Consider the following 24,397-nt stretch of genomic DNA (forward strand, 5'->3'; position numbering starts at 1 on the left):
CCAGTAACTACTTCTGACTGGAGCTTCACCTCAACTAGGGGAACAGATACAAATTCAGCTATACCCTGCAACAAGACACATTCATTAGGGTCAGCTACATCAACAATCCCCTTCAACATTAGTGACTGAGAAGCTCCAGTGTCTCTTGGTATGGTGACTTCCTTACCACCTCTTCCATAAAGTGAAACTAACCCCTTAGATATAACGTTAGCAAATAAATGATCTGGGACGGAGTCACTTTGTGTACTGCTTGGGGGAGGACACTCTGATGGAGTCTTATTACCACTCTCACCTGAACCTCACGGCTGCACTGCTCCACTCTTAGTAGTGTCAAACAATGGCTCTACAGGAATCTGTCTATCCACCACTGACAGTTCCACTCTGGCCTTATCAACAATGGGCACCTGCTGGGGTTGTGTCTGACTACCGCTAACAATATCTGTGGGTGGCTGCTCTCTGTTGGTGCCAAAAGATTCCCAAGACTTTACCAAAGTAATAGATTTCACACTGGAACTTTTCCCTCGTTTTTTCCAGCACCAATCCTCCAAGTGCCCAGTTTTCTGGCAATACTGGCAAAACATGACACTTTCCCTTCAGCCTCTGGCAACACTGTCCTCACTTGCGTGAAACTAACATGTTCTGGGGTTGCATTGTTCCCACTAGTGTCACTTGACATTAACTTGCCTTTACCAGAAGAAGGGTTAACAAAAACTGGTTGGTTCATTCTCCTACCCTTAATAAACGACTGAGGCTTACGCTCATGCTTATGAATTATACTATAATTATTTTTTACGTGTCCGACTCTGGGCAAAGGCTTCAGGGCCTGTTTCTCGGGGGCAGTGACATATCCCAAGGCCCAATAGTCCTCCTACACCTCCACATGTCACCACTTCGGCGCTAACACCCACCATCCATATTGAATACATGCTAGGGCTGTCTCATACAGGATTGGTGTAATGGTATTAGTGGGGGTATTTTTACGACATGTCGGCGGGTCATCTGGTAGAGCAGGAAAGTCTGCTTTTAGGAAATTCAAATCCTTAAACTGTTCCCTGCCCCAGTCAAGATTCGATCCTGGGTGCATAGGACCTCAGGCCGCCGCTCTACCGATTCAGCCACCGCTACAACAGCAGCCTCAGCTAGGATATCTAAATCTTTCTCCATTAGGTATGTAGCCACATCCCTATTTATGTTACCAGTGAAGTTCTCCAAGATCATTAGTTCTCTCAATTTAGAGAAATCAACTTTCTTAGAATGCAACCATTGATCAAATAAGTCTGTGAGTACTGTAACATATTCCACATGAGTCTGATCTAGCTGTTTAAAGGTAGATCTCAGTTTAAGCCTATATGCCTCTGGTACGAGTTCATATGCTTTTAGAATGGCCTCTTTTAAACAATCATAGTTAGTACTTTGATCAACAGATAAAGAAATGTAAGCTTCTTGAGCCTTTCCTTTCAAAACATTGTGCAGCAGTACTGTCCAAGAGTCTTTTGGCCACGAGAGACGACCTGCCACCTTTTCAAACATATGGAAGTACTTAGTGACATCTTGCTCATTAATGAGAGGTACTAGCTTAATGTTCCTAGCAACATCAGAAGATTCCCTGGCAGATGAACTACCAGCTCTAGGTAAACTATCAGGGTGCTTCAGTCTGAAGTCGTGATCCATTTCCTTTTGTCTCATTTGAGCCTGTAATTCTATTTCCCTCATTTTGGTTTGCACTTCAAGTTGTCTCAGCTTAATTCTGGCTAGCTCAAGTTGCACATTGTCACCAGTATCATGAGAAAAATCACCAGGGTCAGTATCTCCAATGTCAAAGGCTCAGGGTCAACACCTGGTGCAGTATCAGATGGCTCAGAACTAACTATGGAGGACTCACTTTGCTCAAACATGTTGTCTAATATTCGATCAAGTAACTTAGTCTTAGTGACTGAGGCAGAAACTCTCAAATGTAAGGTCTGGGCAAGCAATTTGAGCTCGTGTTTTGTGAGTGTTTTCACTCTGGTTGGTGAAGGCTTAGAATCCAAAAATGTTTTCACATCACTATCACTCATTAGGGCCATGATTACTGATCATAGTTGCGCAGGTAAGAGTAAGCACTGTGTATGTGGCCAGGGTTGCCAATATTATGACACAGAGCAATCCTGGCAGGAGGTCGCCAAATTGTTATGGGGTGTATATTACGGTGCACTCTTAGCCCTTAATTAATCACCAAAAGGGATAAGGTAAAGCTCACAAGAAAACTAACTTTACTGTACAGTATACCATACACACACCAAAGAAGAAACAAAGATTCGTTTTACAAAAGATGAATTCATATAGGCCTCAGAATACAAATATAAAACAAGTTATTTCTTACCTTACCAGATTACAATCAGTGGAGGTTAAGTACTCACAAAGCTCGAGGAAACTTGAAGACTTCGATGTCCAGATATAAATCACACACTAGTGTAAATGGAGAAGTGAACCAAATATGTGAAATGGTGCACAAACAGTGTGTTTTGTAATCAAAGTCATGTATTGAGTAATGTGTGAAATTATGAGGAAAAGTGCTACAAAATATAACAAAAGTGTAACATGACAGTAAGCGTGAAAATGTGACAAAAAGTGTACAAAAGTAAACAAAATGTGAACAAATGTGTCACTTCCACATTGTCCTCGAGCTTATAAAGCAGACTTACTCCACCTCTCTCGGCTAACTAGCCACTAGGCTGTCATAAGTGCAATCTCCAGCCACTTACAAACAATAGAGGCACCTGCTACCAATGGTGGCCTTACACATATTACACAAAACCATTGGCATGCCGTCAAGAAATCTAAGAAAGCATTATTTAGGCTTCTATTGGCAAATACTCTCATTTTGCTCCTTCCACACTATAAGTTACACCCACTATGTCCAAGGACATAAGGGTTTTCTCTGCAATTTGTGGTAAAAACAACTAGTTTGTTATCAGTCCAGAAGGCAAAATTGACCACTGAGTAAATTCAGCTGGGGTCTAGGGTTACCTTTACAGCCAGCAAAACTGATAGAAAAAGATTTATCGATCTTGGCGGCTTGCATGTCTCCTTTCATTATCACCTTATCTTTTATTTCACCATTCGTTACTGGGGTAACTACGCCAGTGACAATGTATGTGATCAGGTGGAAAACTTTTTTTGATTTGACAGTCACTGTACCAGTCTCCACCCAACAAGTTCTTCCAGGCTATTATATATATATATATATATATATATATATATATATATATATATATATATATATATATATATATCAAACTCTGGGCATTGGCTTCGCAGCCTGCTTCCAAGGCCCGGTATTCCTCCTTCATACTACACACCTCTACATGTCACCACTTCGGCGCTAACACCCACCGTCCGTACTGACTACATGCTAGGGCTGTCTCATTCAGGACTAGTGTACTGGTATTAGCGGGGGGGTTTTTACGACATGACGGCGGGTCTTTTGGTAGGTCAGTAAAGTCTGCTTGTTTTATGAAATTCAAATCCTTAACTGTTCTCTGCCCCATCGGGGATTTGAACCTGGGTCCGGTAGTACTCGCAGGCCACCTCTCTACCGATTAAGCCACAGCCTCCCCGATATATATATATATATATATATATATATATATATAGAGAGAGAGAGAGAGAGAGAGAGAGAGAGCCACCGCCTCCCCGATATATATATATATATATATATATATATATATATATATATATATATATATATATATATATATTTGGTTTTTAATCCTGACAGGGAGAACTTTGTAATGTTGAAAAATGAACGAATATCTTGTGGTGAACTGTACTTGGCCAGCCCCTCTGGTATCGCCCCATCGCCTTCTGATTCAGAGTGTCTGGAATACACTGACAGGCAGATTTGTGACCAATAATTCTAAGAAGCATCTGGGAAAATCATGTTGTCTTACCAGAAGCACTGACATAATCTTAGTTTAGCAGTTATTTTGTAATTGTGGAAATCAGATTCCCAAGTATAAATACCAGTGCCAAAGGTTAAGGACTGTGAAAGCAGATTTTATCTCTTTAACTTTGAAAGGAACAGTTCAATAAATTCATGTAACATTCGCTGTAAATAAAGACATAGGTACAATCAACATAGTGCAAGGAAAGAAAGTTATCCACTTCAAAAAGAAGGGGTGAAGGTGACTGCAGGATTGCAATATCTTTCTTTATGTAAGGAAGAAGGAACCAAAAGCTAGAATCCAGCAAGTGTGTTCCCTCCAAGAAATATATATAAAAAGAAATAACAGAGCAACACTCAAAATCCATTCATTTCGAGATGCCTAGACACATTGCATTTGAAATACTGGAGGGATATTTTCGGCGCAGTTATAAACCGCAGAACTGATTTAGTTTCTGCTTGCCATGGCGATAAAAGCAATCAGCAGCACGGTCCGTAAGCTATATACATTTCATTTTTGTCAAGGGTTTGCAAATGATTGCCAATCTTCTATCATTAAGTACCCCCATGACTAAACTCAATATTTGGAAGGACAATGCATATTTTATTAAAGTTTGCATAATCTTAGTGCTGGATAATAAATTATTATTCAGTATACTGAAGGAAAAAGATGTTTAAAATAACATAAAAATGCTTGAAAATTACTTACAACTCAATGTGAAATATGGGGTTGATTTTCACTGGTGATTTTTCTCATTCTGGGCGGCAGAGAGGCACTGCAGTGATCAGGCTTTGTTCCAGGTTTACATTTAGTTTGTTTCTCTGTACTGACTCGACAACGCTCACTGCGGAGAAAGATGCTTCACAAGGTAGGTAGACCCAAAGGGCAGAAGGTTTTCCAAAGTACCGGTACTCTTTCCTAGGTCAGGATGCTCCTTCTTTACACAGCTCCAAAACCGTGTGGGGGCTGAGCTTTCAAGTACCAGTTTAGGGCCACGGTCTCTACTTCTAACAATGCTTCCTGAAGGCAAATGGGAAGCTTTTTCATATTATTTTCAGATAGGAGTGGATTTCTAACCCAATCCAGCTATACAGAGATCCCGTATTTCAGGAAAGTAAGATTTAAAAGCACAGAAAAGGTTCGTCAAATGTTACACAGTAACTGTTTTCACAGTCTCTCTCTCTCTCTCTCTCTCTCTCTCTCTCTCTCTCTCTCTCTCTCTCTCATCAGTGATACTGGAATATCAGCACCTGACAGAGGAAAACACGTAAAATCTTCCCCCTGACCATATCTCCTTCCGCAACTCTATTGTCTTTTGGAAACCACCAACGTTTATCACATTCGCTGAGAAAGTATGTATCATTGTCCTAAAGAGACAAATTTATCTCACTCAGTTTACTAAATATGTCTACAAGATATGCCAGTTGTACAAGCCAAGTAATATTTTTAAAACTATATGGCAAAATGAGATCCACGTTCTGATAAGAAGGAGCCTATCTCATCTCACAACTCGAACAATCTGGGGTAGGACCCTCCCTCTTGCCAGCCAGCGCACCTCTGTGTGCAGTAATATCTGTGTGCTCAGACCCTATGCTTTCGCAGTCTCTGAAACAGGCGGTCATTAAGTGGCATTGACTTTATAAAGGTGATTACCTTGACGCCATCATTCAATATCCCATGCAACTCTGAACTCATTTTTTTTTTTTTTATGATGCTAAGGATTCTCTGTGAATAATGCCATGAGTCCAATCGATCACAATTTTCCCTCTTAATCCATGCAACGAGTTCCTTCACTTAACCCGGTCATGGATGCAGCAGCCTCTGTACACACGCTAATGCAAGATTTCCAGCAAACCATTGTTCAGAGAAGAACTGATTAATGATACTGAAAATCGCTTCTCCAGTTGTGTGTTCTTTTAATTCTTTGCAAAACAAGTATATGTTCAGTTATATCATCTCCAACATTGTATCTCACAAATGAGACAAGTTGAGCTTGTCCACTGACGTCAGTTGGTTCGTCAAGCTGAAATGAAAAAGACAGGTTCATTATCAGTTTATTCACAACTTGATCAATAATATCTGTACTGATTTCATTTGCCCTTCGAGAAAGAGTTTGGTGTGACCCAGGAACAGCCTTTAGTTGGTCAACTGCCTTTTTTTGTTGCATTTTTTTCAGCCATCACAACTGCAGCAGGCAATTTCAGTTCTTCAGTTATATGGCTTTTTAGCTTTAGCAACTAATCAAGATGCTGCTAATGATGCTTTCAGAGCTTTCCTTGATGTTGTGCAGGCTTTCGTAATTGTTGTCTGGGAACACCTAAAATCAGAAAGTTTCTTTTAATAATCTCCACAGGTTTGCCAACATGACACTGATGTTTTGTGTTAATGTGATGTAGGTGAGCTGGCTCCATAATACCGTTGGCCAACCTTTCCTCGCAAAAGAGCCCAAAGCTTCCGGAGGATCGGAATACCTAGCAGTAAATCCAAAAAGCACATACTCTTCCTTATATTGCCGATATTTAGGTAGGTCTTTTTTTTTTTCTTCACAGCTGCTTGATTTCCTTCACTTGCAATGCTGCAGCGACTACTACAGCTATCGCTTTTTAACTATCTATCCATACTTCTTGCTGTTAAAGAAATAACTGTGTCTGTAAACTAACACGTGAATTTGAAAAAGAGATGTTCACACGTTTACTCCTGAGACGAAACACAGCAAGAGTGACTCGAGTGAGGAGTTCAGCACAGTTCCCGTATGTGTCCTGTCTCATTTCCTCTCCCTCCCCCTTACTCCCATCTCCCTCCAGTTTCTCTCTCGTTCATTTTATTTCTTACTTTGTGTTCTTGTCATCCACTTAAGTTGGAAGCTGCGTTAGTGTTGTAGTTATTCAATTATTCTATTTTCTTAATCACCCATGGACACACACACATGTTCAGTAGTTACTGATCCAAGATGCCATTTGACCTATATGTGATATAGTTTGAAAAAACTCTCTCTCTCTCTCTCTCTCTCTCTCTCTCTCTCTCTCTCTCTCTCTCTCTCTCTCTCTCTCTCTCTCTCTCTCTCTTCATTATCTTTTCATGTACCCCTTTGAAGCGTGCTGAGTACCCTAAGGGGTACACGTATCCAGGTTTGGGGAACACTGGGTTATATAAACATTACGGTCTTGAAATACGAAGATGTTGAAATAAGCTGATGATCACAAAAACAATAGTAGTATTTAATATTGAGCTTTTAGCCCTACTTTTGTTAGATTACCTGGAAATTAAGTTAAATTAAGATAGTTGGCATTGTCAACTACTGGATTTATTATGCCTACCAAAGCCACAGTAATCCTCATAGAGGAACACTAGTCAAGCCAACTGTCCAGTGGTTTTCTGCAATACTCGTAATAAAATTTTACATCTTTTGCCCTAGATAATGTTGAGGCTTGTGTCAAGACTTTAGTAAAGTTGATAACTGTCACCCACACCTGTGCCTCATTACCGATCATGACGGTACTTTTCGAACTACAGAATATTATGTGCCTGAAGGAAAACCATTGTCAGCTAAAACACCTGAGATGTTATTACAAGCCTAGATATAGCAGAGGTACCTGGTGTTACCTGGCTAAAATCTATGACCGGATATACCGACACTGTCTGGGATCCTTGGCGGCCACCTCCTTGTAAGAGACGACCCCTGGAGTCCCAGTTTCCACCAGGCCCATGTTTCTCCAAGAACTCATTGTCCCAGGGATAAATTCTTGTAGTAACGTAATACTGTAATGCTCAATTATTGACTGACTTTATAAACATGAGTTTTTCAAACAAAGAATAACTTACATTACACCTGTCAGGTCGAAAGACCTTTCCTGCCATACTAAACGATCGTTCCACAGGGGCAGAGGAAGCTGATATTGACAGGTACTGGCAAGCCAATTTAGCCAACTGTGGGAACCTCATGGTCTGTTGGTTCCAGTATTGTAAAGGGTCAACAGATTCAGCTAGACAGGGCAAAGCCAGGTAGATGTCTACCTGGGATTTTGCAAAAGGAGCTTCTTGTGTTGACTGGGTGATACTGACTTGTGGAGTTGTTTCCATAAACATGAATACCTGGGACCGTCGGGCAGGTGGGAGTGGGTCTGAAGAAGTGGCAGATGAAGAGACTGTGGCTGAGTTGTGTGAGAGAAAGATGGCAACTGCATCAACCAAACTCTGACGAAGGTTGACTACCTATTCAGGGGTAGTCCATATGAGTTTCTAACCTGAGTCAAGAGCAGCAGAAATGGTGAAAAGATTCATGGTTTCATACTGTGACAGATGGCTTGCCACAGGAGCTGCAAAGGTTTTGACAAATTTGTAGGTGAATTTTTACTGAAGTTCAGATAATTCAGCTTGAAGTCTCCTTATACATGGTAGAGCCATTTTAGAAGTTACTTGATTCTGGGCTTGAGCGAAGATAATGGTAATTTGAGCAAAGATAGTGGCAGTTTCAAATGGTGGAGTGTCTCAATGACTTCAAGGAAAATGTTTTCATGCTATGCGAGCTTTCTAACATAGTTAAGTTTCTCCATTGTCTTTGGACTAACGAAATGGAATTTCCGGATCATTTTAAGCTGACTGTTCTACCGCACTGCAGTATATTGTTCGAGCTTCTGTTCTCCCTCAGAGAGCTCTGTGGCAAGGCTACTATGCCTCACATCGCTAACCACACTGTTCACATTTCTAATTACCTTGGTTAATTGTCGTCCGGACTCCACAAGCCCATCCTTTACAACCAACTGTAATATGTAGGCAAAGCATGGATAGTATATAGATATACAACCAGCTGTAATATGTAGGCAAAGCATAGGTAGTGTGTAGTTAGATATACAGCGATCTGTAATATGTAGGTAAAGCATGGGCAGTGTGTAGTTGGATATACAGCCAGCTGTAATAATTATGTAGGCAAAGCATGGGTAATGTGTAGTTAGATATACTACCGGCTCATGGTTGTTGTCATTTAGATCATCAAGCTTCAAATCCAATGGGTCATAATCTGTATCAGCAGTATCAAGAGAATCGTCCTGTGCATGCATTCCTGGCAGGGTGACAAATGCCTTCAACATTACAAGCATTATCAGTTACAACTAATTACATTTTGCCCTCCAAGCCGAAGAGAGAAATGACCTCTTGGTAGCTACCTTTTGATGGATGTGCTCAGCTGAGTGTGTGCCACGGAAGTGGGTACAGGCATGCATGGCTGACTTAATCTTGAAGCTGCTAATGTACTGGCAAGTAATTCCTATGTAGGAGCACATGTTACGACTTGACTTAATGTCAACTGTAAGGCTGACATTCCTGGCAAGGCTGAGTTTTCCCTTGCGTAGATTGTGGAGATCAGTTGACACCGAACGATGGAGGGTAGTACTGCAATACTTCCGGCTAGGAATAACAAAGTTTGAGCTGAGGTACTGAGCAAAGTCACGAAAGTGTTGACACTACCAATGACACTGGTTGAAGGTTCCCAAGCAATGAAGGCAACAAGCTTGCTAGATGCCTCTTTCAATCGAGGATCACTGTGTACCAGCTGCAGTCTACCCCATCCCCTAATTAATTAACTGGGGAGTTCGCAGACTCCCAGAAGTTGCCAGTCTTCACCCAATAACTTCATATAATAATTAAAAATGAGGTCAACTAGAGTATTGTTTTGTAAGTGTTCCCTTTATCATTTCGTTCGAAAGTATAGTGTTATTAATACATCTGTTCAATAAAATGAGAAACAAGAAGCTTCGATATGATAAAGCTGAAGGGAATCACTAAACTAACTAAACTAACCGTCTAAACGTCGGGGCAAACATTCTTCGTACCTTAAAACCGATTGCTTACATTTCCAGTCATGTCTTTCTGAGTAGGTTTAATCTAATAACACTTTTAGACACATATGTCTATATATTATATATCAAGGAATCGGATGAAGACTGTATGCATACGCCCGCAGCAAGAGTTGATGGTGCCTTTCTGGAAACATCGGTACTTGAGATTTCGGTCGTAGGCTACGTCTTCGCATGATTTCGGCTTCAGAAATTGCGTTTTTTTTTTTTTTTCTTTTTTAATAACATATAGACGGTACATTCTCTTCAGCATCTGCCAGATGAAATATTAATCTCTTTGATAAATAAATGATAGGAATTTGAAATTATACATGCTGATGTATGATAAATGCTAACGGATCACTTGTTGCTTTATGCATTCTAGTGACTGTTCTGCAGTATTATACTTAGTAAATCATTATACAGAAAGGTAGTATAAAAACCGATAATTACAAGTATTGAAGAATTTATGTACCTTTCATCATTAAATACTGTGGAAGGGATTGTAGAAAATACATGGTTGTGCCAGCCGGGAGTAGTTGACCTAATTCCTAATTGAATTACCGGGGATCACTGGCAACTCATGAGTTTGTGAAGTTGTGAACGTGCTCAACACTGCCCATTGCCCGGCACGCCGGCCGCTGTGCTACCTGCGAGGTGAGTGTGTGTTTGTGTTTGTCCACAGTATAATGCACGTGTGTGTGTGTGTGTGTGTGTGTGTGTGTGTGTGTTCTTACCTAATCGTATCTTAACAGGAATGAGTTAAGCTCATACTGTCCTGTGTATTAAATCATTTTTATCATATATATCCTTAAATTTATGAATAGTTTTGACACACTGTTTCACTCGGTAGTACATTCCACAGATCAATTGCCCTATTTGGGAAACTGAATGTCCTTATGTCTTTATCGCCTCTCTTTTTATGTAGTTTTTTGCAGCTTCCTCTTGCTGATGCTTCCTCATAGGTTATATATTGATTTATGTCTATTCTTTCCATAAGATGTATTTACAGTATGTTGCATAATCATATCTTACTCTTTTCCTTCTCTCCGGTAATGTTGGTAGATTAAATTTGTCTGGTCTGTCTTCGTAGCTTAAATCCCATAAGCTTGGCACCCATCTTGTAGCTGCCCTTTGTACTTTTTAAAATTTATCTATGTGTTTTTTGAGATAAGGACTCCAGACTACTGACTCCAGGGTTGGTCTGGTGATTGTTATTATCTTTCTTAGCATGTCTTCACTTTTATATGTGAATGCTGTTCTCATACTAGCAAGCAATGTGTACATGTAACATACCTTCTCGCCAGCGATTCCAGCGTTTGAAAAAAAAAAATAATAATAATAATTCAAGATCTTGAAATTTTAGCCCCTACTTGAAAGCTTGAAAGAAAAAAATATATATATATAAAATCTTGAAAATAATGTATTTATGTCGACAAATTAAAAATAATCGAGAGAGAGAGAGAGAGAGAAAGTCTGCCAGTGTTGGAAGTTTGACCAGAACCGAACGTGAACTGAACATATGCTGGGTGTCGATGGAGTCACGAACAAAACGTGTCATTCCAAAGCGTATATAAGCCAGACAACCAGACGCCAGGCCCAGAGGCCAGCTGAGAATCTGGGAGTCTGGGATGAGTACATAATTAACAGCAACTGGTTTTATTATTTTTAAATTATTTAGACTGCCCTCTTTTTACGAAAGAACTCGTTTTCTTTCAGTTAGGGTATAACCTGAAAAATGTTTAATTTAAAATTTCAGATGGTTTACCAAAGGTAGATATAAAATTAGTTATTACTATTGATTTCAGTTAAGAATAAAGGAATTAAAGTATTACTTTGTGTACAGTAGAATTTACTCATGATGTATGTATTGTAAGAAAAATTTATTAGTTTACCCTGTTAAAAAACAAAAATCGTATACTTTTATGTAAATTAGAACCAGGAACATTGTGTGATGTGTAACGTATCTGTAATTATAAACAATAATTAAATTATATATTTTCATTATTTCTCCACCTTGAAAAGTTTTGGTTGATCTTGAAAATATTTGTTTTGACCGCTGGAATCACTGCTTCTCACTGATGTGGTCAGCTAGAGATAGTCTGTTGTTGATAATCACTCCTAGGTCCTTCTTCCTTTCTGTATGTGTAGGGTTGATCTTCGTAACCTATAATCCCAATCTGGGCTCTTCTCACTTTTACCAACCTTAATTACATAATACTTGACCACATTAAATTCCATTTGCCATTTATTGCTCCATTCATGAAGGTCATTTAATTCCTTTTGGAGCTCTTTGCAAAAATCTGTGTTAGTAATTTTCCTTTGTATTTTTACATCATCAACAAACATATTTATATAGCTTCCATTTCCAGTGTTACTATGTCATTTATATATTCTAAAACATAATTGGTGCCTGCACTGAGCCCTGTGGAACTCCACTATTCACTTCCCTCCATGATGAGTAATTTCCCATTATTACTGTTCTCTGAGAAAATCCTGCATCGAACAATACAGATTGCCCTGGATACCTCCTTGATGGTACAGTTTCCATAAAAGTCTTTGGTGCGGTATTCTTGTCAAACGCTTTCTTGATATCTAAATAGATATTGTCCACCTATCTTTCTCGCTTATGTAGTGTTTCTGTAACTCTATCATAGTAGCTTAATAGATTAGTAACACATGATTTTCCCTTTCCAAAACCGAACTGCCTTTTATACTGTGTTCTTCTAGATGGTTTATCTAAGCATTTCTTATCTTTTCTAGTATCTTCTTACAACACTGGACAGTGATACTGGTCGGTAGTAGAGTTGATTTTATCTATTCCCTTTCTTGAACAGGGAAACAGTGTTTGCTTTCTTCCAAACATCAGGTAGTTTACCATCACCTAAGGATTCCGTGAATATTAAATCCAATGGTCTGCTTAACTCTTCTGCACATTGATGTAGCACCCAACCTGAATTGTCGTCAGGACCATTTATTTTTCCTTTGTCTAATTTACTTAACTCTTCCTGTGCTTCTTTTGCTGATATTTGTATGTGGTACTATGTGTGGGCATGCATGTTCCATATCTCTTTCAAAATTATTTCCTTTTGTAAAAACTGATTGGATGATTTTATTTAGTGCTTCACAACTATCTTTCTCCTGTGTATAGACGATCCTCTCATCCGTAATGAACCGTATTTTATTTTAGCTTTGGTTTTGCTTCGGACATAGCTGTAAAATGGCTTGGGTTGATCACTACTGTTATTTATAATGTCCTCAAACTGTCTCTGAGCTTTCCTCCTCATCTTTGTATAATCATTTCTTGATTGTTTATAGTTGTTATATGCCCTCTCACTATTGTGTCTATTCCACAGCAAGTCTTTTTTTTTTTTTTTTAAATTCTGTATTAAACCATTCATTTTCATTTCTGTTTTTTTTGTGCTGAGGGTTGTAATTTTGGACTCCTATTACATAAAAATCACAGAATTTTCTATATATCATACTTAAAATACATTCTGTCCAATTAAGTCTAAATTAGTCCAATTATAAGCCCGATCTGGTCCGTCCAATCCAGTCAGGCTTAGTTCAGGACAGTTAAAGGCCATTCAGGTTCATTTAGGGGCTCCTCATCCAGTTGGGCTCAAAACAATACAATTAAAATCCAGGTACCGTCAAAAACGAAAGTCCGTCGCCTCCCCTGCCTCTTCCTTATTACTGGATTCATAGATGTTACAATGACGCGAAGTAGACAATGGTACATACACTATTATCACCCACAGATGAATGATGATAGGCACTTTAGTCCACTACGTCACAACAACCCTTTGAGATTCCGATGACTATTTCAATCGTCATTTCAAATCCAACCTCAGAGATTCCGATGGCGCTTTTAATTATTATTTAAAAAAAGTAAAATATTCGTCATTAATTACGTTTACGCATCATAAGAAAGAGGCTCGAGCATGATGTCTTTTTTTTTTTTTTTTTTGGCCTATCGACCATTGGGGCAAAGCCCCTGGTCATTAAGGCCAGATATGCATACGTACTTCTTTATTCCCAAATTCATGGAAAGAAGCCAATATCCACCCAGTTCCGAAGAAAGGAAGTTCGTCTGACCCCTCCAATTACAGACCAATAGCTGTCACATCTTCTCTTGGTAAGGTATTTGAAACTTTAATTAATAAGCATATTGTTAAACATCTTGAATCCAACAACTTAATTAGTGATAGACAATACGGTTTTCGCCACGAAAGATCCACCATTGACATACTCAATCTCTTAACTCATACCATCCATCAATCAATTGATCTTTTTGGAGAAACTCATGCAGTAGCTCTTGATATCTCTAAAGCTTTCGACAGAGTATGGCACCGTTCCCTGCTTTCCAAACTCCCTTGCTATGGACTAACGTCTTTTGTTCCTTTGATTTCTTATCTTAGTGACAGGAAAATAAGAGTAAAAGTAGATGATGTATATTCGAATTTCCACTCAATTAACGCCGGCGTGCCGTAGGGATCAGTTCTGGCGCCAACCCTATTTCTGGTTCATATTAATGATCTCTTATCTGTCACTCACAATCCCATTCACTCATATGCAGATGACTCAACACTACATACAGTAGTTCATTCACACTCAGACATCCATTTACAAAGTCTAATATCTCTACCTCTCAACTCAGTACAGCCATCTCCATCAATCAAGATCTATCTACAATCAGTGAATGGTGACAAAACAACCTTGTCTCTTTTAATGCGAGTAAAACTAAATATATACAGTTTACTAATAGACAGATATTGCCAGATTCGTAGATTACCTTCAGTGCTACTAATATTCCCATCTCCAAAAGTACTGAAATTCTTGGTGTCTCACTTAACAGTGCCCTCAGCTGGACCTCTCATGTCAGATCACTTGCTAAAACCGCCTCAAAGAAACTTGGATTATTGTACAGAGTCCGTAACTTCTTCGCCGATGAGCAGTTAGCTATAATTTATAAGAGTCATGTGCGCTGTCAGCTTGAATATTGCTTACCCTTGTGGAATGGTTGTGGAGAGGTTGCATTAAGACAACTAGACAAAATTCAGAATAAAGCTGTTAGAATCATTAACAACCCTGCCATTACTTATAAACTACCTCCCCTGCAAGTAAGAAGGAATGTTGCATCCCTTACATTATTTTACAGATATTTTTTTGGGCAACTGCTCAGACGAAGTTGCGTCCATGCTGCCACCTCTCCATGCCTTCCCTCGTGCTTCACGGGCACCTGGTAGCGCTCATGACTGGAATGTCACTCAACCATATTGCAGAACTTCTGCCTATCAGAATTCTTTCATTCCTCGAACTGCATCTCTCTGGAACTCGCTTCCCCAGAGTTTTTTTCCTCCAAATTTCAACCCACAATTGTTCAAGTCTAACTGTTACAGATATTTTATGAACAGAGGACACCAGTAATCTGGTGTATGGATTTTTTTTTTTACCCATTTGTTTTTCCTTCCTCCGTTCTGTTATTTATAAAAAAAAAATATTTATATATATATACATTATATATATATATATATATATATATATATGTATATATATATATATATTTATATATATATATATATATATATATATATATACATTATATATATATATATATATATATATATATATACATATATATATATATATATATATATATATATATACATTATATATGTATATATATATATATATATATATATATATATATATATATATATATATATATATATATATACATTATATATGTATATATATACATCTATATATACATACATATATGTACATAGATATTCTTATACATATACATATATAATATATATATACGGTATATAGTATATATATACATACAGTATATATTCATATATATATATATATATATATATATATATATATATATATATATATATATATACATATATATATACACATATATATACATATATCTATCTATCTATCTATATATATCTATATATATATATATATATATATATATATATATATATATATATATATGTACAGTATATAATGTACTATACTACTAGCCGTGTGTACGTGTGTGAGTGTGTGTCAGTGTGTATTTCGGGCAGCCGAAACCACATTCAAATCGAACCAAAATTGGCACAAAAATCGCAAAAAATTAACTGATGTGAAAAAAATTAGTCCCATCATGATTGATAAATTTTTACTCTATTTAATGAGTGATAACATTTTGACCCAAAAACGCAGCTCTCGGTGCCCGACATAGGAGCTTCGTAGAATTTTTTCCCCCAGAGCTACAGCTAAAGTATACTCTAAACAGTAGCTGTGTCTGTGTGTGTATTTCGGGCTTGCGTTCAGACAACTTGGGTTCCACTGCCGAAGTTGCAAATAACACGATCAATTGGTTAGCTGCAAAAAATCCAAGTGCCATGTTAGACTAGAACAGGACATGAATGTGACTCGGATTACCTGAAATGATTGCAACGCGCGCGAAGAGGGAAGAAACGAGTGAAAAGCACGAGAGAGCGAGTGCACAGCGCGAGAGCCCTCTGCAAAATCAGACGCCTTAATCCCTTATGCAGGGTGGCCACAAACAAATCGCCTCCACGTCACCCTGTCCGCCGCCTTTTCACTGCCCCGCACCCAGTTCACACACCCCTCTCTCATATACCTCTCCACTCCATCGCTCCATCTCATCCTTGACTTTCTCCTCCCTCTCTCACCATCCACCTCGCTCACATACACTCTCCTCATCAGTCTCTCACTCTCCATCCTCTCCACATGGCCAAACCACCTCAGTATGTTTCTCCTGATGCTTCCAATCACATCCACACTGACACCACAATGTTCCTTCACATTATCATTTGTCAGTCTGTCTGTCCGTGTTACTCTACAGGCTCCTCTCAAATAACTATTTCCACTGCTCTCACTCTTGATTTGTGTCTCTCCAACAACGTCCAAGCTTCACTTCCATACGTCAGAGTCGGTATCACAATACTGTCATGTATTAACTTTTTCACTTCCATGGTCACTTCCCCGTTTCCGTCACTTCCCTGTTTCTCATCACTGCCTTCAAGGAACCAGCAACCTTTCTTCCTTGTTGGACTCTTTCAAGCACTTCACCCTCCAAACTTCCATCCCATCACACTACCCAAGTTCTTAAACGTTCTCACATTTTCCATTTCCTCATCATCCAACCTCACTGTACATTCACTGACTTCACCTTTCTCAGAGATCATAACTTTACTCTTCCCTACATTCACCTTTAGATTCCGTTTCTTACACACTCTCCCAAACTCATCCACCAAGCCTTGCAGTTCCCCTTCGTCTTCACTTAACAACACAGTATCATCAGCAAACAACAGTACAGGGAGTTTCCAAAGACTGCCCTGTCTCATTACTGCCACTCCAACATCCACTGCCCGACCTTGTATCTCTTGTTTAACCCCATCCATATACAGATTGAACAATCATGGAGACATGACATATCCCTGTTTCAACACAACATTCAAATAAAAAAACTCACTCAGTTCACTATCCACACGCACTGCAGCCTTAGCACCCTCATACATACTCTTCACAGCATTCAACAACTTCCCATGTACATATGTTTTTAATACTTCCCACAATCCTTGTCTATCCACCCTGTTATATGCTTTCTCCAAATCCATGAAGGCCGGACACAACTTCTTTCCCTTCTCTAGACACTTTTCCACTAAAGACCTAAGAATGAATATCTGATCTACACAACCTTTTCCCTTCCTAAAGCCTCCCTGTTCTTCTCCAACTAATTCTCTGTTATTTCCCTAACTCTGTCAATAAGTATCCTACCATATACTTTGCCTATTACACTAAGAAGACAAATGCCCCTATGATTACCACACACTTCTTTTTCCCCTTTTCCTTTGTACAAGGGAGAAATTATACCTGACTTCCAATCATCCGGGACTTTACCTTCCTCTCAGGCCAATCTGCACATCTTGCATGTCCATTCTACTACTACAGGGTATCTCTCCCCCATGCTTCAGCATTTCACCACACACTCCATCAACTCCTGGGGCTTTCCCCATTTTTACTTTCTTCAGTGCTTCCACAACTTCCATCTTACTGATTCTTTCCTGTCTTCTCACCTCCCTCCTTCTCCCAGCCCTTCCCCAGCCACTTCCATTTGTATTACTATCATTCTATAATATTCCTGTACCTTCCAATAATCATTAGTAAACTAAAAAAAAAAAAAAGAAAGAAAAGTTTTACAGACAGCAGAATAAAATGTCGTCGGATTCACGCGGTTATACATTTTTATGATCGAGCTGTTAAGTACAGTCTCATTAAAAGTGGTCTGGAATAGATATTCATGAAGAAAGGCTAAAAATGGGGTTATAGTTTGAGAAAAATCGTACCCAGTATTTATATCTGAATAGTGAAACGGCTGATTTTTTTGTTTTTTTAGTTTGTTTTTCGAATTCTTTCTTCATACTTTTTGGAAGCACTGTATTGCTCGCATTTACACAATATCTGCTATCTTTTACAGCATACTTTTATACTATCCTATTATCTGTATTATCATTTGCGAAATGTATACTTTCGGTTACAAATATTGTCTTACTTATTCTCCCCATACACTCTCTCACCCATTCTCCACACACATTCTCTAACTCATTCTTCACATACACTCTTACTCATTCTCCACACACATTCTCTCTAACTCATTCTTCACATACACTCTCTCTTACTCATTCTCCACACTCATTCTCTCTAACTCGTTCTCCACACACACATTGTCTCTTACCCATTACTTGTATTTCTACCATTTGCACAAAATCTTCTCTCATTTACAAACACACTGCCTTAATCACTCACACTATTTATATGACTATCACTCGAGTAATATCTGCTTTCTTTAACAAACACACCGCACTTAATATCTGTCACACTACCAACATTCCTATGATTTGACCAATATCTACGGTCCTTTTTTTTTTTTTTTTGAGACCTTCTCTCCTCTACCTTCTCAAATTATTTCGCTCAAATTCAATCTCTTACATTCACTCATTCTCGCAATCTTCCATCCACTCTGAGACTCGTTCTTAATCACTCTCATTCGCTGCCATAATTATATTCTCAAATCACACTCACCTACTGTCATTCACCATGTTGCATCTCAAGTGACCAGTGAATCTCCAGTGCGTGTAGTGAGGTGCTGCTGTAGTTTTTTTTTTTTTTTTTTTTTTTTTCTGGAATCTAGATATATCATTTGTTACAAGCCTTTACACTCTGAGGAACGTTGTCGCTGAAGGTCAAGCAGGAATGTGCAAAAGGAAATCAAGGAAGTATATCTTGTACCCAACATACAAATATATTACTTCATATTGGACAGGCATACCTATCGGTGGTTATCTCAGCATTCCTGGTGTTTATTTTTTGCTGTCTGAATGCTTTCATAAAATACTGTTGAAATTCAGAATGAGCACTGTGTGAAATATAGATTTTTCTCAACGTGTTCCATCGTTTCCTAGTATAAGTTTATGACATTATTTGACGGTATTTTTTAATTTTTCTCATTTTACTTGTGAACACTGATATTCTTACAGCTTGCTGCTTCTGGTATGAACAAAAACACGAAATTATTGTTAACACAGAGAATACTATGTAGTTAAAGTTGCGAATATAACAGAAATATATATATATATATATATATATATATATATATATATATATATATATATATATATATATATATATATATATACTGTATATTGCGCGTGCTAGAAATATAGCTAAGTCTGTTCGGTGTTTGAGGAAAGACATTTTTATAAATAATTATAGAGTTTAAGGAAGGTAACATCGGAATCTAATGAGTGATGGACAGGCTGCATTTAACTGTGTGTGGTGATTGACAGGGAGGGTTTTAATGGTGTGGGGTGACCTCGTGGTTTTAATGGTATGGTGTAATTGATTGCGTGGTTTTTAATGGTGTGTGGGAAGTGAAGATTAAACATTTTCAATCATACGCAGGCAACAGTGGAGAAACCATACGAGAAGGGTTGCAGGGTACAAGAACTTATTACTAACACCAACAACAAAGGAAAGACTCTTATATTTCACCAGAGAATGTAGATATATAATCGGATTAAATGCCTCATCACGCGTCACTGTCCGTTATTACACCACGTTCTGTCTGTCTCTGTCTCTGTCTGTCTGTCTCTCTCTCTCTCTCTCTCTCTCTCTCTCTCAGCGTATCCACATCGGTATCAGAGTACCACTATTACCTCTGTTATGGACGTTCTTGGATATTTTCTTGAGGCTACATCTATACCATCTTATTAACCCAGCGGAATTTCTAGCAGTCCAGAGGTTAACAGAGGCATTTTTCTCCCCTTTACTTACTTGAATTCCTCTTAGCTGAACATAATCGGCCTGTAGTAAGCAAGGGATATAAACTGATGTGTTTACTGAAGGCTAAAGTGTTGATTGAGTTGAAAAAAAAAAAAAATCATAAGCTGAAGTATTTGATTTTATGAGCATTAAAAAAAAAAAAAAAAAAAGAAAACGGTGCCAAAGCACAGCAAAGCCGTCCCCGACAGTCATTTTAGTGCTGACACATAAACACAACAGGATATCAAGTCAAAGATGTCACATATCAAACTCGGAGTAAATCAGGTGATAATTGACGATTTTATGCACATTTAAATATTTAGGCCCGACCCACCTGACATTAACCCCCCTAGCGCTATCTGGGGGGGTGACCCCTCTGATGTAATGAGGCATGTTATAGGATGCAGGTTTGAAATATGTACCTTCAGATTTTGGTTTCATGCCGGTATGACGAATTTGAAAATTTTTGTTTACATTTACTTTTTTTTTTTTTTTAACATTGTTGGTCCCTACAGCCTAGGCCTTGGCCGAGTTTGGCCTAACATTTAATCGGGTGATCAGAACGTCATATCCCATCATCTCTGCAATTTTAGACAAAATGGCACCAGTAGTCTTCGCGCAAACTTGTTGGCAATGCCCTTCCCCAAGCCCATCCGGGGAGGGGACAGGCAAAAACAAAACTTCGTCATGTTAATAGATTTCATAATTTAAAAAGAAATTCGTGAAAGTATGGTGTTGCAGTAGGAGAAACTGTAATGATGAGGTACATGGAAAGTTAGGGAACTGATGCAAGTGAAAATAATGTGTTATGATGAGATTCTGTTGAGAGTGTCGGGGAGGAGGGGAGGGTAGAAAAAGATGAGGATATCGTAATCTGTGGTAAATGTTGGAGGAGAGACAATGTTAGTTCATGTCTGATCACGACACCAGCAGACTACAGACACTTCCAAGAATTGTGCACTATCATTTAGTTAGCAATTCAATGCTGCCGCTTTGCAAAAGAGAGATTCATCTAGGTTCTAGTGTCAGGACTCCATATTATAAATACAAATCATAATAGATAGCATGATGGATAGATAGATAGATAGATAGACAGATAGAAGCAGCAAGTCAGGGGATGAGATAGATAGTGTGTCAGCGAGAATCGAGCAATGCTTACACACTCTAACTCAAGGAATGCTTGATAGGCACACGACAGCGCCTCGTGACCATACACACACATACACACATACTCACACACAGGCTTCTAGAACATGTCAACAACAGTGTAACACACGTGACACGACCCCTGCTATACCAGAATTTAGGAAGCAGAGCTCAGAAGGAGACAGGCCATAGAACCGACAGGTAGTAGGGAGAAGGGGCCTATCAACATGGGCGAGAGGGTGGAACAGAGAGAGAGAGCAAGACAAGGAGGTAGCTCGCAGGACTCTACTTATACTTCACTCGTGTGTGAGAGACTTTGTTAATATTTCCAAGAAAAATAAAAATAGTCCCATACTAATCTTTACCTCCCCTGTCATTGCATGACAAAAAGGCAACGACGATTATCTACTTACAAAACTACTCAAGTATAACAACCGCTCGTCCACGAGTCTAATATATGTATAACGGATCTACAAAACTTCATTACAAGTATCTACAAAGTTATTGTAAGATATGGTGGCAGCGAACGTACGAACCTCGTCTACGAATCTAAAGTGAATTCCTACAAAATACAAGCTACAAACCTACGAGTCTGCGAGTCCACAAGCCTACGAGTCTGCGAGTCTACAAGCCTATGAGTCTACAAGCCTACAAGCCCACGAGTGTACAGTTGATTCTGCATTATCAAGACTGAAAACAAAAAATACCTCTTACAACCAACAACTCACAACCAGCTCTTGACTGTATTCTCTCCAACCAGCCCCCTCCGTCTCCCTGATCATCAAGCTGATTTAGAGGTGAAGAGGTCACAGGACGTCTTGCCAGTAGTTTAACAAAGTACTGACACAAACAATCTTGCAATTTCTACGACAAACCAACGAACTACAACCATCTACAATCAACTACAAGTAACAACTCTACGAGTCGTCTGTATAATCTTCTACATGCACCTACAAGTAGCGGCAGTCTTCATCCCACAACGAGTAAATCACAAGAAAAAAGGACCGAGAATGCATCGAGAAAGGAAAACAAAACAAATACACGAAGACTGAGATACGATTCTCAACCCACAACCATCTGAACTCACCCTCCTTTCTCTCCTACCATTCCCCAACCTCCACCACGACGCAGGAGTGCGAGGTCAAGACGACGAAGCAAATACCAAGCTCATATTCACAACTCATCTTACTCATTCATCTTCACTGAAGTTACTCATCGCTACTCATTTACTCACCACAGCTACCAGTGTGGGAAGTCCACGTTACCATACGTGTTTGCTGACACGACGCCACGCCTATCAACATGTGTCTGACACCCCACAACACGTCAATCAACCCGTGAAGAACAACACTATCACCACGTGCAACACCACTCACACCATTCCCTCCACGGTAAAAATGAGTGAGTTACATAGTTTCTTCATTTATACAATACACAGTACAAGACACAGTGATAGACAAAAAACTACTGCACAAAGATATAAAACGTGCTACATAATTACAACTTAAATACATATACCTAATTCGATTATCTTCATAATTCAATCATTAAATATTTGCACCAACAATAAATATTCTACACTGTATATATTCACTCATTTATTATAGCATTTATTTACTACCAGCGAGTGTTACCATTTATATATCTACAAAAAATAAGTGTTTCATACATACAACTATACATTATTATATCTACAAAGTAATAAAGAAAATATACCATCACAGTTACTCAGTGAGCGATTAAAAGAACTGTATTAAACATTTATTAATTAAAGCTACCTTGTGGAAACAGATAAATTAAGTTACAAGGAAAACCAGGAAAAAAAAATGGCCAACATAAATGACGTTAGCAAGAATGAACATCTTCAACACAATCGTGAAGACAAAGATTTCCACACAGTGCTGACACATATAGTGCCCATGATAGGTGCACGTGAACAACAAGTCAGTGTATATAGTTAATACTGTATATAGTGTACATATATTTTTTATATAAAATAACAAACTATGGGGCTATATAATATCATTTTCAGTAATATCTGTGCAATATAAACTAAACCTTAAAAAAAGGTCCCAAGGGAATTAACCAGCAATTATGCAACCTCGGACATCACCAAGAAAACGTAGACGAACGAAAAAACAAACTATAGAAAATCAATACATAGAACAAGAAAAAAAAAAAAAACAGTAAGATCACATAACAAATAAATGAAAGTAGGCGTAAGCGTTACTACAAATGCCAAAATACCACATAAACTCCTTCTATAAGTGAAACAAAAAGCAAATTAGTGTCCTCCACAAGCAAGTGGCATGACACATCATCACATAAACTCCTCATATAAGTGAAACAAAAAGCAAATTGTTGTCTCCACGAGCCAGTGGCATGGCACATCATCACTATCATCGACCGCAGTATGACCGGATTCGATGTCAGGACTGCAGTTATTACAATTATGTAACTACAAACAATATGTAACAATTATGTAACGACAAACGATTGCATTATATTACACTTTCTACAATTATGGAACTACAAACAATATGTAACAATTATGTAACGACAAACGATTGCATTATGTTACACTTGCTACAATTATGTAACTACAAACACTATGTAACAATTATGTAACAGTTGCATTAACAAGATGTAACTTTTATGTAATTTTAACTACAATTATAAGGCCAACACAATTATGTAACAGTTGCATTAACAAAATGTAACTACAATTATAAGGCCAACACAATTATGCATTACCACAATATTATGTAACAATTCATACAATGTTACAGTTATGTATTACTACAGTGTTTCTACAATATTATGTAACAATTCATACAGTGCTACAATTATATATTACTACAATGTTTCTACAATGTCACAATTACAATACAGTGTCAGGACTCCATATTACTACAATATTATGTAAATTTATACAATGTTACCACAATTCTGTATTACCAGAATCATCACACAAGTTAGGTGAAATATTAGACATTACTAACCCCTTAACCGCGGGGCGTCACTTTCGTGACGCTCGGCTACAATGGATCATACCGCGGGGCGTCACTTTTGTGATTCTGTGTTATTTTGAATTATCCCGGGCTCTCAAGTGGTGGCTTGTATCATATATCAGTA

The sequence above is a fragment of the Coenobita brevimanus genome, chromosome 3 (assembly GCF_032717465.1).
Source record: "Coenobita brevimanus isolate Jiangsu-jjx chromosome 3, ASM3271746v2, whole genome shotgun sequence".
Taxonomy (NCBI): domain Eukaryota; kingdom Metazoa; phylum Arthropoda; class Malacostraca; order Decapoda; family Coenobitidae; genus Coenobita; species Coenobita brevimanus.